This window comes from Lepisosteus platostomus, chromosome 10 (genome assembly GCF_059453375.1).
Source record: "Lepisosteus platostomus isolate fLepPlt1 chromosome 10, fLepPlt1.hap1, whole genome shotgun sequence".
NCBI classification, from domain to species: Eukaryota; Metazoa; Chordata; class Actinopteri; order Semionotiformes; family Lepisosteidae; genus Lepisosteus; species Lepisosteus platostomus.
The window spans coordinates 792665-808816 of NC_142620.1; the positions used below are offsets into that span (position 1 = coordinate 792665).

Below are 16152 nucleotides of genomic sequence, written 5' to 3' on the forward strand. Positions count from 1 at the left end.
TGTGTTCTTGTGTGGAGTTAGAATTTTCTGTTTATATTTCTCCCACTGCTAGCTAGGTTAGTTGGCGAGATACCTTTCCTTGCATGGTTGTCTGCATCCTGTCCAGGATACATCCCTGTCTTGTGCTTCTGGCTATGCTCTGGATTTCTGCAACTTGTACCGGGAATAAACAAAATGAAACATACATGTACAGTACGACATAGAAAACACCCTTGCTCAGCAAGAAAAAGCCAGTGCTAACTCAAAACAAATCCCTAAAATATCCTACCCAAATTTACAACACTAAATAAAACCTAACCCAATTCTAAATATAGCTTTTAATACTGGATTATCCCCAAATTTTAACTGTAATCTTTGAGCCTTTCCTAATAATAGCCCTATCCCTTAACCAAAACCTTACCTAAAATTTAAACCTTAGTTTTTAAACTACCCCAGCTGAAGTCAAAATCTGACCCTAACACCTAAGCAAGTCCCTGAATCCAATTGATTACAAAAGATTCCATTTAGCATTGATATACAGTAGGAAAGTTGCTGAAGTGTAAGTTGAAAAAGAAAACATTCTCACAGCCTCAAGGTAAAAGATTGGAAAAATATTACATCCATAAGCTACCAGTTTGTTTTATTACATTGTCTGTATCATTATGTTACAAAGAGAAGGCTTTTGTGCCAGAAATGTTTTTGTAATCAAAATAAACATATTTTACTAAAAGTTTTAAATTATTGATTAGAGAGACTTCTGACATAGACATCAAAGAAAAAAACTGGAAGCAATAGAGACCTTGCTTAGATAATTACTTGGGCTTTACCTAGTTTGAAAAGAAACAATTAAATGCAATAGGAACTCTGATTTTCAGCAGTTTACTGTATGTACTGTAGTTCCATGCAGCTTGCGATGTTTGTCTTGATTAATTCAAGAAAGCGGAAGGGTATGTTGAATATGTCAGACTTAAAAGAATCCAGCATGACATAACCACTTAGACAGTAAAACTTTGCTTGAGGCATATATTCATTACCAATGAACTTCCACTTCTTTTAAGTGGAAGAGAATTTTTTGTTTTGCCTGGTCTAAATACATTTCAAGACACTGTACAATTGCACTAAATTTAGTAAGTCATAAAATTCTACTGATTGCTGTGATTAGAGGGCTCCTTTCAACTTCAATAGGTGGAATAATGGCAGAATTTAAGTTTATTAACATAACTCCCCTTTCATTTTGTAAATGATTGCATTTCATGTAGCCGTAACATGCCGTATACAATAACAGACAGTAGTGATATTAATCTTTAATTTAGTGAAAAATATATGGGTGAGATAAAAACAAAATCTTTCCATTGTCATTTTTTTCTTGAAGTTTACCATTTTTATAAACAAATAACTTTTAAATGTAATTAGATATGATTAACATTGTTGTAAGTATTATAATATATGCTGGAGAATAAAAATTAAGCAATACAGAAATCTGCTTTCCATTACAGAAACCCCACTGGAAGGCAAAAAACACATACATTTTTGATTACATTCAAGCATAACATTTTTATGTTCTTAAAAAACTAAATATTTTGAAATATGCCATTTGATATGTCAAAAAACAACATTTGTGATTTCTTACATGTTTTGTTACTAAAATAGAAAAATAATTTCAAGGCAGACTGCTATGCTTTCATCTGTCAGACCTATTTTTGGAATACAGGTACTTGACAAATATCTTCAATCTTCACTATTTTGTTAATACAATATATTGACAACAGTGTGTGGTGCGCAGTTATATGATTGACACTTAGTTTCTGCAATTTCCCTCACGGGATCAATAAAGTATCTATCTTTTTTCACATATCCAGTTTATATTGATTTTTAAAGTGTTGTTTGATTTTCTGTATTTGTTTGTTTATTTTTAGAACATCCACTTCAATTCCACTTTTACAATTTGCAATGTAATCCACGGTTTTGCAAGAATACCTTTTCTTTCACTTCATTTTACATAACTGTTCACCCAACACACGAGGGGAAGAAACAGAGAGCAGGAAAGAGAAAGGGCAAAACTTCTTCTGCCTGTGATTGTACAAAATAAAGTTTAAAGCAATAGGATTAATTTTAATAAATTGTTGAAAAAGACTATAGCATTACTGTATATTTGTCACATTACATCTGCTTTCTTTGTGTCTAAATATAAAATGTTGGACTAGTTTTTTTTAAGGACACTCATAACACAGTGCTGTGTCATTAGTTTTAACATAGACTCTTAAGTACCATAGCTTCTTGTTAACAAGCTGCTAACTGACTAAAATGTCATGCTTTACTGCTTTTAAGTCATTTTCTTTTACAGTTTATTCCATAGTCAAGCAAGAAAGTAGTTCATCTGCAAAAGAGAATTTACAAATGATGTCCATTACGATTACAATACTGTAGTGTATATTTTAAAGAAATTATATACATATACTATAAATGTGATTACCCATTTCTAGATCTTTTTCGATTGTCATCTTTACTTAACCATACCTAAGTGCTGTACATGTTAAATATTACAATTTGAATATTAATGGAAAAAAATAGAAATCTTGCCTAAATACCTGTATGTACTAGTCTGCTGTTTTACAATGGCAAATGGAAAATGATGACCAATACATGGTTTGTTCTTATACAATGTTGAAATAACCTAATTCTACTGTCATTAAAGAACATTAGTTCTGGTGGGTAGCTGCGTCAGCATGCGTAGGCTGCAAAGGAACAAGTAATAGGTTTATTCCATGCTGAAAAAAGAAGAAAGAAAACACAATGTTTCGGCCATGGAGCCTTCTTCAGGTGTGAGAAAGACAAGGCAGTAAGTAAAGGTGATTACTTTGCTTACTGTCTTGTCTTTCTCACACCTGAAGAAGGCTTCACGGCCAGAACGTTGTGTTTTCTTTCTTCTTTTTTTCAGCATGGAATAAAACTATATATTGTTCCTTTGCATTAAAGAACATTGATGACACTAGCCAGACTAGTGCATTTGCCCTTTAAATATTCAGTTGTTCAGAATGCCTCAGTTAATTCCATCACTGCATGCTCTGAAGAAAAATAATAGCAACAAAAACAAAATCTTGTAGTTGCCCATCGAAAATAGGTCCCAAGATCATAAACAAATACACACACTTCCATACATTTAAATCCTATATACAAAAAATAATTAAAAGTCTGTTTAGATGGTTCTAATCATTAAGCTACAATGTTACATATGTTACAGTGGCTTCACAACATTGTGAAATGACTCTAGCTATTTAATATCCATTCACATTTCTTTCCAGCTTAACTCTGTTTCGATCATATTTAGGCAATCCACTATTGGTTACAGCTCACTTTCTGTCTCTGCCTATATTAGGAATCTAGGAGATGAACCCATGTTTCACAAGTGCACACCTGACACATCAATGTTAACATTGCATAATACACTTGCTTTTAAAACTGAGAGCAGAAGGCAAATTTCTACACAAAGGGTTATGCTATTGAAGCCAAAACCCTGGCTTTTTGCAAGAAACAGCTGGATGAGATCATCAGCCTAGTGGCAGTGGCCTGGCCTTTTCCCTATTGTAATGTTTATTTTGTTCTTACCTGAATGAGTACATTGAGCACTGCACTACTGTACCAAGCAGGGGTACTGATAGCCTCAGAGTGCAGAAGTACTGTACCTGGCAACCTTCAGGAGTGTGTAGCCAGCAATGGTCCCCAGGAAACTCTGACATGTTGCACAGAAATTACTGTACAACCAGGTACGCCTAAATATGCTTTAAATTATTTAAAAATAAAATTCACAATGTCCGTGGATTACACAAATACATACTGTAAATACATACATTTATAGTTGTTATTATAATCAGAATCACAAGAACATTTGTTTCTATGAACATGGATTTGAGTGGATTTGAGTTCAGTTTGAATATTATCTTTCTGGTACTGGTGAATATGAACTTACAGTAGTAGCTTAAGCTTTAGAAGAAACCATACTGTAGCTGTAAGACATTGTATTGATGTGTTACAGGGCAGTGACCTGCAAAATCGTTTCCCTCTAAGTATTTTTTCACAGTTACCTTTGAGAGTTTAAGAAAATTTGGAAGCTAAAATTGGCATGTGTAGGGGAGATATTTAGCAGATGTTGCTAAATGTGTTTAAAAATTGGACAGAAAATATAATATAAATAAATCAGCTCCAGGATTGTCTGAATCTGTCAGTCTGTGTCTTAGAGTGATATACTGTACAGTATTTTGGCGTAAAAGACTCTAAATTTGGCACAGAGCCGATAAAGTCTAAACACTTCAAACACCCATTGCACTGACAAACAGGGAAGACATTATTATTCATCAGGGGGTGCTGAGAAGGGCTAGAAGCCTGGACATATAAATCACTGAGCTGTTTTAACATACTTTATCTTTTTGGCTATTGTTTTATATATATTTGTATTTGTAACTTGATGTATATACTGTTATTGTGCACAATTTGTTATTCCACACCTCAACAAGCATTAGAAGTCTATTCTATGTGTTTTCTCTGAGACAAGAGGACACCTCCAGTCGAGTACTGTGTAGACTATTAGAACAAAATTTTTTTTGCCTGTTTTGAAGGCACTCCCTACTCCCCAGATCTGAAGGTCAGGATATTACTTTAGTTTTCTTTTTAATAGAAACAGAAATGAGTTTTGAAAACAACATCAATCCTTTTGATGATTATTCTTTACCATTCAGATGCAAAACCATTTAAAGTGACTACAAAATATGAAAGCACAAAAAATACTGTGCCATATGTGAGAAACCCTGGATGAATTCAATATAATTTTTTTATTTTATTTTTTTAAAAAGAGAAGGATAATATGTCAGTCAACACTCTATTTACAAATATGACCTGCAGGATCAGGAAAGTAGGTTAAAAAAACTGAGAAACTAATTTAGGCGCTTGACAAAATTTTGTTTTAATGTTGAGTTTATTTAACAAAGACAGAGTTTTCTTCGAGAAATTCAGGTCCATGCATACAGACTTTAAAATTCCAATTACTGTATACAAGGTGTGAGGGCACAGCAGGTCCAGACAAAATGACGGTCTCAAGTAGACCACATTTCCCAGAAGCCTTTAGGGAATGAGCTGCTGCTGCCTTCAACCACCTGACCAGTGCAAGAAAAGGGATTGGTTAATTAAGTGAGTATTTAAAAAAGCTGAAAGCTGGAATCTAAGGTTTCCTGGAGTCAAACAGGTAATCCATGTGGATTGAAAGAACTGAGAGCTTGACTTCTGGGAGGCTGTGTGACTCCAAAGATTTGTTATGTTGAAGCCGATAAGCTCCCCAGCTAGATAGTAAAGGACTCAAGAAGTTTATTCAGGAGATCAAACTTGTAAATAAAAAGCACAATTTGAACTCTACGGCTTGTGTTTGGGGTGTGTCGGTTAGCCAGGGACCTGCCTAATCGTCACCCTGTTATTGCTCACCTTGTGCACAATTATGCAACCAGATTGAGTGTTGAGTAGGAGGAATTGCAAAATTATACAGAAAAATTGGCTCCTATTCTTGTATTTAAATAAACTCTTTACAAGGACACATTTATTCTCTTTCGACCTTGCAGAACTAAAATGATTTATATTATAGCAAACAATACAAGGTTCCAGTGATGAGTTTTTACATTTCAGGGACTTATTTGAAATGGGGATTGTATATCGCCCATGAAGCTGTTCCCTGGGACTGTATTTGGCTGAATAAAGCTTTACCTCCCAAAATCCACATCATTGAATGAACCACTTCAATTTCCTTCCCAGGGTGTACAGTATCTGACCCATCGCAGATGATCTGAAATGAGATTAGTCCTTAGTCTTTTGCCTGTGCTCTGTCTTGGGAGGGTGATGTGGGCACATTTGTACATGTGTTATACTGCACATGTTCAAGTGGCTAAAGCCTGTGAATAGGACTTCTCTTGTTCTACAGTAGGTCTACAGCTAAAAAGGTGTTGGCAGTGTGTTGGAAGCCTTTGCACTCTCTCCCCTCTCCCCAGGTCACTGGATCTTGACCTGTCTTGATATTATTTCTGAGGAACTCTATACTGCTCGGACCATACTGCCAGTGGGGCAACAGTGAAGGCCTGGAGTGCTGCAGCTGCCTCAGTCCAAGCCTGGCCTGGTCACATGGCAGCAGCAGTGAAGCTGCGTTCTTGTTGCCTTGTAGCTTCCCCTCATTGTTTTAACGACACTTTGCTTTGCTAGAAACCTGTAGGGGGCTCCCACTGAAGGTGATAGGGATTGGGGGTGGGGAAATGCTGTACTTTCTGTTCCATTTTTATTTTAATTTAAATTGATAAATCAATAAAAGCAGAAATACCAGAAAAACAGCACTAGAACATTGAATGGTTTTGGAATTACTGAAATAATATACTATTTAAAATATAGATTTATAATATATAATATATGTAAAGGAATATATTCCCTTTTAAAGTTACTTTTAATAAAAGTTTAAGTGTTAAAGGCCCGAATGTTCAATATTCATAAATTCATTAACAGACAGATTTTACAGAAATCCATAAGGGATAAAGTAATTTACATTAATGAGCCATTGAATGTTCTATATTTGGAGTTGCAGAAAACTTTATCAGACAAATATAATTTTCATTTCAAAAGTAAGCCCCTAGCGTACAAAGACAATTTGTCTTGTCTCTCTCTGAGCATGTACTGGAATTTTTCCCAGAAAAGAAACTCATCAATCTTCAAAGATACATGGTATGTGTTGAGATAAGACCATTTTGGCTTTCTTGAACCATTTATTTCTGAGTGTGCTCTGTGTCCTTATCAAGCTCCGTAGATAGGTAATTAGAATGTATTTTAAACAATTGAAGTGTATTGTTCAAGAATGGAGGGATAAATGAAAGAGTGAGACCTACTGGTTCTTGTGAATATTCCCACAAATGAATGTGTCTGCCTTATCCTCAATAGGACTAAATAACTAAAATTCTTGAGTATAATTTATTATGACACTTTTATAGAAATAGGTTACTGGGGTTTCCAATTAAAACAAATTTTCTAGTTAATATAAGAATTATCTGGAATAAAAAACTGAAAGCGTTAAAAATACATATAACTGGCTAAATGAATGTTGTTTATTTAAGGCAAAGGTAATTAAACATAATTTGTTGAAAAACTTAATAGACGTATTTCACAGTAGAGTTAATATACCAGATGTACTTGTTTTATACCAGATGTACTTACTGTTTCTTTAAGATGATCTTTGTTCCACATCTACTGTTATACTGTAGTTGTAATAGTAGTTCAGGTGGGTAGCTGCGTCAGCATGCATAGGCTGCAAAGGAACAAGTAATCGGTTTATACCATGCTGAAAAGAGAAGAAAGAAAACACAATGTTTCAGCTGTGGAGCCTCACACCCGAAAAAGTTGTAGACGCAGCTACCCACCTAAACTACTTCATGCTGTGTAAATGTACAGCATGTTGCATTACTACCTTTGGTCAATATCGCAGAAGATAAGCAAGGTTCTGGAAACAGCACTGGTGGAAAAGTAGGTCTTTATTGTTCTCCAATGAACCTTTCCTATCTTTGCCAGCAACTCACTACTTGGAACCTACTGAAGCTCAGCAGGTGTAAGCCTGGCCTGATCTCCTGGGGAAGCTAAGGTTGCTGCTGGAAGAGGTGTTAGTGGGGCCAGCAGGGGGTTCTCACCCTGTGGTCTGTGTGGGTCTTAATGCCCCTGTATAGTGAGGGGGACACTATCCTGTAAAAAGGTGCTGTCCTTTGGATGAGATGTAAAACTGAGGTCCTGATGCACTATGGCTGCCGTCGCATCATCCAGGTGCTGCACATACTGTACTGTAGGTGGTGGAGGCTACTGTAGTTCCCATTATTTGTAAAGCACTTTATTATTATTATTATTATTATTATTATTATTATTATTATTATTATTTGCATAGAAATATACACACAAGGCATGGGCAGTCATTGTCAATAAGTGATGATAATAGGTAATAGCATAGCTAATAACAGAAAGCTAGTGTGTGAATATGAAAAAAGTCTGCCAGGGTTTCAGCCTTTTTCATAGAATATAAAAAACAATTCACTGTACACCTATGTTTGAAGCATTCAGCATCACACCCAACAGTGCTTTGTCTTCTCAGAACAGCTGCCTTAAACAGAGAACAATCCAGGCAAAACCCAAACAGGTGGCACTCCTAGATAGTGCTGTGCAGTCCTTATAAAATAAACACTAAGTGCTAAACATACTTCCTGACAGCATTCAAGAACACAGCAGTTGCTCTAGAACGAACACCTAGGAACGTTTATTAATTTGCAGATTTTCTTCCTCTACAGATCATCTACCAGAGATACAGTATATACTCTGATCTCTCATGGCATGCAAAACAAATTGTTTAGCTCACTCTGCATTTTATAAGGGATTCTTCTGGCACAAACTACATAGTTTTTCAAAGGAGGTGCTACTTTTTATATTCAAAATAGTAAGTCAGCTGTTTACTTTGAAGTGGACTAAATATAAATTTAATGGATTATGAAGTTATCCTTGTGCATGTACAAGTCACCCAATGTGCATTACTTTATAAAGATTGTCAAAGGAAGGATCTGTCTTCAGCTGGTGCATACAATGTTCCATACACAGCAAGTCTTAAATTTAGCTTTATCTTTACACACATCTATTGCAGAATAGCCACAATTGTCCCTTATTATTTCAGAATATTTCTTTAAATACACAAAATAAAAATGGTGAATGGATTATTTAGACTATGTTTTTTCTTAAGAGTAATTTATTCGATCTATGGATTTATTTATCAAGCTTGTAATTCAGTAGCAACTTAAGGGTTAATTAATGCATTTCGATTCACCCGTAAACTTTGTAGTTTGCTAATTACAGGCATTTGTGATCAAATAAATTCATTTCACAATGTGAATGTACTGTATGTGGTTTGTTCTCACTGGTTTAAATAAAAAAGATTTATATTTTGTCATTATAAACATTTTATAACTTTACATATGTGGTGAACTACTGTACTGTTCATTTCCATTGTAGAAAAGGTGATATAACTTTCTGACAGCCATGTTTCTTGGTAGCAATTTCTTCTTCACAATCCATTTCATTGCTGAAAAAAAATCTTTGTCAAAAGAAGCACTACAAAATAATTTACATTTCAAAGATTACAGGGAAAATCTCTTGTCATGTCCTGGTATTAAAGGATATCTTGGTCAGAGTGTACTGTTCCCTCTAATTCTTTAAAACCACTTAAGATTCTTTCAATGACTTTATATTTGCCTGTAAAATACAAAGCTGAGTTTTTTAACAACATGAAAGGTTATGGACTGTGTATATCACTAATATTCAATCCTGGCCCTGGAGTCCTCCTGTGTCTTCTGGGTTTCACTTTGCCATGGGCTCTTAGTGACTTTGAATCACTTGTTCACCTCAGTCTGTATGGCACTGGAATAGGTCTTTGCTCATTGATAAGCCACATGTGAAACCTAGACCTGTGGCTGGACTCTGGTCTAGATTGGAGAATTTAGGTGATCATTCTTTTTCTATGAATGAACTGTCTTTCAATAATAATTTATATGAACCAAATATGACGTTATTTTACAATTATGTTTTAAGCACATTAATAGGCATTTAGGAAACTTGGAGAGAGATAACTGAAACATGTGCCTAATCCTTCAGAATCTCCATAAAGCCACAATATGGCCCATTCCCTATGCCTTACACTTACTATACAATGAAGCGATATAAAATCCCTTTAATTTTGAGGACTTGTTTCCTAATAGAAACAATGATCAAATTAGAAGTTTCAGGCAGAATGATAAAAATCTTAGAAGCACTGATAAAAGCATTCAAACTAGTAAGAAATGTTTGTGTTTTTCTCTATTATTTTTGCACTGAATTTAATTACTGAGATGCTTTGACAGAAGAAAATAAACAGAAGAAAATAAACTTATTTTCACCTCTTGCAAAAGAGCAGGATATTACTTACTTGTGTAGTACATTTTGAGTTTCCAAATGAATAAACTCAAAACGGACGTCTGAATACGTACTGTATAGTGTTCATTAGGCATGAGTAGGAACACTTGTACTTTTTAAGTGTAATTGTGGCTTTAATGTAAGATCATCAGTAACAGAAGAATTCAGAAAACCCTCAAGCCATTAGAACAACCCTGTCTCTAGGACCCACTGACTGACTCATTTTATAAATCTCATGCTGTTGCTCATGCTGTTGAATGTCTGATTTTAGAAGAACAAACACACTTCCAACCAACATATAGGAACTTTCTTTACATCACTGTTACTCAGCACCAAAATGTGCATAAAAGCAGTTACATACTGTACATTAAAAGAGCTAGGGAGAGCTTTTTGTATTAAAAGCTTATTATAAAATAGTTTAATTGATGTTTTATGTGTGTTATCAGAGTGAGAGTTATCAGAGTAAAATATCAATAGTAATATTTTAAAGATTTTGAAAAAAATAATTATGATGCACAGATGCTACTGTATATTGTGCATTTACTGCATTTATGTTTCCAAATAATTCAATTACAAGTTACATTTTGGGATACATTTCAGTTAAAATATGCTATAAAACAAAAAATGTGGTGCCGATAGATGAGAGTAAAATGAATAAAGAGATCATTATAAAGTCAAGGCAACCTGATCTTATCTGCAGAGCTGATTGAATGTTACACAGGGGAATTGTGAATCCATAAACATGCCCTTACCATATACATGTGAGACGGATTGTTGTGCAGAGATTTAAAAGATAAAGAGTTTTTTATGTCACCATAATATTCCTTTCTTGCGTCCAAAATGTTGCTGTCAATAACAAGGCCTTCCAATAATTTCTGAGGTCAGGACCTCGAAGTTAAGTTATTTTTATCAATCATCATGCACGAATTATGTACTTCATATTGTAACGCTTACGGCCGACAGGCGCTGTGTAAGAGCCGACGTACCAGAGCAGTTGACGTCACCGCCCTTCCCTGTGATAGCAGGATTACAGCTACTGGGCTGTAGAGAGATCTCTCTTTAGCTCACGGGGCTGGGTCGCTGCAGAGAGATGCGGAAGTCCCGGGCTCGAGCCTCCAGTCGGGATGGGGCCGACCAGATGCAGCAAGGGCGCCCGCCTGAGCCCCCGTTGCGTTACAATATACTGTAGCTCATCTGTTTTAAGGACCAACAAAGTTTTGTGCAAAGTGCTGAAATTGTATTTATCTTTACAATACGGTATGACCACACAAATATAATATAAAACCTTGAATTAAAAACTTTCAGCTATGTTATAAATGAATCACAACAAGAGCTTTTACTATGGGCTTCGGGCTGAAGTCTTCTGGATTAAAAGCTTTGGGAATCAGGATCTAATGTGTGAAAACCAATATAACACTATGAAATACTAGGGTTCAGCAGCAGCCTCCATTCTAACATGCTTCTGTCTGCAATTTTCATAAAAATGAAATATGTTTTATTAACCATTTATTGATGGGTAATATGCAACACACACAGGCATGGAAATATACTGTATGATGTACCTCAAATCTTGTAATATTTATTGTAGGTTCTCCTTAATAAGTATATCACAGAGTGTCAATAAGAATGACCATAAAGGTGGCATAAAATATCTTACTATTAACTAATTAACTAATTCTCCTTTGTAATTCAATAAACATTTGTAAATAATCATTTGTAATGTGCAGTTCTAATCTGCTCTACATCAATGCTTTAACTAATCAAAAAAAATGTACTGCATACACAAATCACATGAGCACATACTGTAGCTCATTACACAAACTGTTGATGATAGAGTTCAGACTAAAAAATACTGTTAGAATCTATAAAAACCCTGTACATGCTGAAGCATCAGGTTTTAATTTTATAAGCCTCTTTCAATAGGCTACTAGTCTTATTTATGCCAGTGAGTTTATTTATCAAAAAAAAAAGTTTTAACAGGCAATACCTTGACTACCATTCTCATTGTTGTCACGTGTCAAAATAATCAGTTCTGAAGACAACACAAACTATTTAGATCTACAGTATATAATTGTGGTTACTGCATAAAATAAAGAACCAGTTTAGCTGGCTATTTTTGCATTTAAAGTAATCAAACTGGGAGTCTTGTAAGAACAAGAAAGTTTTAGGAACCAGGGGAAGCTATTCAACCAGCTCATGGTTTACACATTTACAGTACTTACAAAATGAAACATTAGCTCAATGTGTCAGAAAACAAAGATATGATAATTGATTATAGAAAGCATCCACCATCTCCAAAACCAACAGTCACTGAGGAGCAAAAACTTCAGGTTGTCAACAGTTACAAATATCTTGGCACTGTTGCTGGTTACAAGCTAACCTTTGAAGAAAACACACATATCATATGCAGGAAGAACCAGCAGCAGCTGTTATTCCTAAAAAAAAAACTCTTCACGTTCTGTTAATCTGTGCTAACATTCACTCTGGAAGCTGGTTTGGTAACATTAATAAACAATAAAAACAGACAGAGCAGGATTGTGAAGGCAGCCAGCAAAATTATTGGTGTAAAACAACTATAGCTTTTAGACAACTATGTCAAGCAAGTAGTGCAGAAGGCCAATATGATCATTGACTGTCATGACCACCCCTTGTACAGTGAGCTCCTTCACCATCTACCTCATTATAATTTTTGCACATCTGCAGTCATAGTTTACATGTCTGCATTGTTTACATTCAAAGTGTTTGCTTGTTTGCTTGTATTTTGTCTGCTGTTTGCTTGAATGTTGTCTATATGTACTGTCTGCTCTTTGTACATGTACCGGTTACATATGGCAATAAAGGTCAAGTTCAAGTTCAAGTCATTCGATGTCAGTCATTATGCCAGTAAGTCAGTAATAAAGTCAGTAACTGACTAAAACTAACTGAATGACTTACTGACTTATTTACTGACTGATTGAGTCAGTCAGTAAGTATGTCAGTAGGTAAGTCAGTAAGTGAATAGGAAAATCAGTAGGTCAGTAAGTAAAGTGAAAAAAAGCACAAAAATATTAATAAAAATGATCATTAATTATCAGAAAAGCCATGTTGTGTGCAGTCACTTTTGTCATTTCTTCATTAAATCCACAATGTTAAATTTAAGTTGGTGACCTGTACTGTTAATACTCAAAAATCTGGTATGCAGGACTCAATTGATTCTAAACTAAATCTGACAATTTGTAAATTGATTTTATTGATCTGTTAGCAGAACATGTTACCAATGCAGTTAAATAAATAAAGCCATTAAAATGTGTCCAGTTAATATCTTAATTTTGCAAAAATATGCTGAAAACCACATAAAACAAGAAAGATATAAAAAATTTAAATCTGCTTTATTGTGTACAAGGGAAGATGGTAACATACTGCATCTCCCAGCAGGTAGTCTCCAGAGGGTGGGAACAGCTGCAATTCTTACTCTATGTTCTGCAATTCTGCGTTATTTAAAACAAAATTAGTTTAGATAATGTCAAACTCCCCTATAATGAAGGAACAATTCAGTCTTAGAAACAGCATAATGCTGTACTCTGGGCTGCAGGGTAAACATGGCACCATTCATTAACCTTAATTGTGATCATGCACTGACAAGCTCTGCAATAGAAATGAAACATAGCACAGTGGCTCACAAATGAATATCAGCAATGTACTCATAAAATGCACATCTACTGCATGGAAGTGTGACTCATGTAAGAGTCAAGCCCCCAGAGAAGCCTAACAGACCTCTGCTTTAGGACATCCTCAGTCCACAGCTCTTTCTTGCAGCTCCTCTGGGATAGCTATCTGAATGGAAGACAAGGCATCAACTTTAAATTCCAGATGCAAGCTAAGCCCCACTGGAGTACAGGGAGGATCTTCATGTGTCTCCAGGGTGCAATGGACAGCACAGATCAGCAAGTGATCATTAAACCATTCTCGCTGCACCTGCAAAAATGTCTTCTAGATAGGTCTTGGCAAGGAGCTTTTTCCAAGAAAACTCATAGTCTGGCCATGACTCAGAAAAAGACATTTTAATAGAAATCTACAAGTTATAAAATATAGATGAATAACTAATTCATAGTATTGTCTGAATATTTTTCAATAGAACAGGTAAAGATTTATTTCATGCTGAAAAGAGGAAAGAAAGAAACAATGTTTCGACTGAGGAGCCTATTAACACCTGAAGAAGGCTCCTAGCTGAAACATTGTGTTTCTTTTCTCCTCTTTCCAGCGTGGAATAAACCTTTACTTGTTCCTTTGCAGCTTCACGTGATGATTCAGCATACTTTTCAAGTTAACCACAGAGATTCTTAGTGTCACTGGTTTGATGGATAAGAGCATAGCCATGGAAAATCTGTCCAGTTTGCAAATGATTCTTCCCAGTTGCATTTCTTAGACATTCATCCAAAGCTGGTGAAGCACATACTTTAATAAATTTAAATAAATGTATTACTAAATTTAATACGTTTTTGAATTAATTACTGTTTGCAACCTTCAAAAAATTAATAATTTTCTTCCTTAAAAAAACATAATTATTTTATTAAAGGTTGATGACAATACACATTGTTTGGGCAACACTAAACAAGGAAATTGCTTTGAATTAAACTGTTTGGCTATTTGAGACCAGCATGTTGGAGCACTGCGACCCCTTAATGGGAAGAAGCACTTAGAAAATGGATGAATGGATGGATGTTGGACCACTGTCCTTCCCTCCAAACAGTATGAATAAACAATGGCAGGGCTCACATCTACATGTCACTTCAGTGATTTCCTCTCACACATACCAGGAAATCATTTACGGTTTAAGGTTCTGATTTACAGTATGAAGAGAAACAGCATGCAATTAATGTAAATACAAGATATGAGATATTTAAATGTATGTTTCTAAATATAAAAATAGCTGTTTATATACTGTGAGGAGTGCTGCTTACCACAGTGATAATTAAGTCATTTGTGTACCTTCCTGATTAACACAAGTAAGGGTTAATTGCAAGCTGAAAGTAGAAAGAAAACACAACATTTTGACTATTTAACTTTTTTCATTTTTTTTGTTTCTTCTCATCAGCTTGAAATTAACCTTTACAGCCAACACACATTGATGCCACTCAAACTCATATAAGCACAAATAAACTGTATGTTAATAATACATGAGGAAAGGTTCCACTTACTGTATTTTGTAGTGTAGTTTGTCCATTTTTGCTACCAATTTTGTTTTCTCTGGTAGGACTGTGTTAGGCTGGGAAGTAACATGGTTTTACAACAGGCAAACAGGATTTCAGCTCCTGTAATCTTGTTAAACTCAAAATGCTATTTCACCTCCATCTTACATGGTACTTTCAAGCTGTTTCAAGTCCCAGAAAGGGATTTTAACTTGTGCTGTCAAAACCATGTGCTCCTCCTGTAGCAAGAAGGATTCATAAAATGTGCTTTATACCAGAGTGTCCTTACTGTGAACACTGTTTTTATGAGCAAGTACACACCAGGATACTTCCTGCCAGGAAAATCATACTTGCCCAACAGCACATCATTGTGAAAATGGCCCTCAGTGAAGATTTCCCTTTGAGGTTTGTTGAAACAGAAGAGCACCTTCGGGTCTTCAGGAGCCTTTTGGATATGAGCTTAGTGAGACTTAGTGATACTGCTTCAGTTCTGTGCGGACTCTGTGGTTCTCAGACATACCTACTGTACAGCTGAAAGTCAAGTTTACCCTGCATTATACCCTTGATGTGAACACAAGTAGTTACATTAAATACATAATGTTGCCAATACTGCTACAAAAATGACAAATTGTAAAAGGGATATATTTTGTTTACATATTAAATATGAAAGTGGTGTCATGAATATACATTAGAAATTACTGAGTAGCACATTCATGGTGTTAGTGTATAGCTTAACCTTATGTGGTTTCCTAGTTACCTGTGTGTATTCTAGTGTAAGTCTGAGTGGAGTATATTTATATTAAATATCCATAAAGAATTATAAAAGGCATTATCTGTTAATTGGAGAAAAGCTGGTACAGAAATGTATGGGATCTGATATTTGGATTATGTTAAGATCCAAACATCAAAGGAAGCAAGATGCATAGAATGGCTTTTTTGTTTTTAATCTTTTTTTCTTATTTGTATCTATAGTAGCTTTTTATAACAGGAATAATGCCCCATGATTTAAGTTATT

The 16152-nt window shown here is 35.1% G+C and overlaps 1 long non-coding RNA gene across 1 annotated transcript in view; it reads left to right on the forward strand.

Moving 5' to 3' along the window:
* Positions 1-2899: 2899 nt before the first annotated feature.
* Positions 2900-16152, forward strand: part of LOC148652984 (uncharacterized) — a 112597-nt gene continuing 99344 nt past the window's right edge. Inside the window, exon 1 of the long non-coding RNA XR_015941563.1 lies at positions 2900-2938. This is a non-coding gene — a long non-coding RNA (uncharacterized LOC148652984). The remainder of the gene's footprint in view (positions 2939-16152) is intronic.